The 548-nt window shown below is 42.3% G+C and overlaps 1 non-coding gene across 1 annotated transcript; it reads left to right on the top strand.

Annotated features, from left to right (window-relative positions):
• The first annotated feature begins 212 nt into the window (after positions 1-212).
• LOC117038591 (U6 spliceosomal RNA) lies at positions 213-319 on the top strand. The gene has a single exon (XR_004425684.1). It is a non-coding gene; the product is annotated as a U6 spliceosomal RNA (small nuclear RNA).
• The last annotated feature ends 229 nt before the right edge of the window (positions 320-548 follow it).

The raw sequence follows: 548 nt of genomic DNA on the forward strand, positions 1-548 counted from the left end.
AACCACATCTGGGCTGGAGGGATCCCTCACCCCATTATCTGGGAGATGGAGCCCGTGATCCCCAGAAAGTTCACATGTTTGGCTCAAATCCCTGCTCTGGTACCTGCTGTGTGACCAGAGGCACGTTTCTTAGCCTCTCCTTGCCTCAGTTTCCTCATTATGAAAATAATTTCTCCCTTGCAGAGTTATTGAAAAATATAAATGTATAAATGGTGTTCACTTCGGCAGCACATATACTAAAATGGGAACGATACAAAAAAGATTAGCATGGCCCCTGTGCAAGGATGACATGCAAATTCGTGAAGCGATCCATATTTTTAACAACAAAGGAACAAGACAAACAAATGAAGAAACAAAAACTCATAGACACAGACAATAGTTTAGTGGTTACCAGAGGGTAAGGGGGGGAGGGAGGTGGTAGATGAGGGTAAGGGGGATCAAATATATGGTGATGGAAGGAGAAATGACTCTGGGTGGTGAACATACAATGGGATTTATAGATGATGTAATACAGAACTGTACACCTGAAACCTATGTAACTTTACTAA

The sequence above is a fragment of the Rhinolophus ferrumequinum genome, chromosome 18 (assembly GCF_004115265.2).
Source record: "Rhinolophus ferrumequinum isolate MPI-CBG mRhiFer1 chromosome 18, mRhiFer1_v1.p, whole genome shotgun sequence".
Taxonomy (NCBI): Eukaryota; Metazoa; Chordata; class Mammalia; order Chiroptera; family Rhinolophidae; genus Rhinolophus; species Rhinolophus ferrumequinum.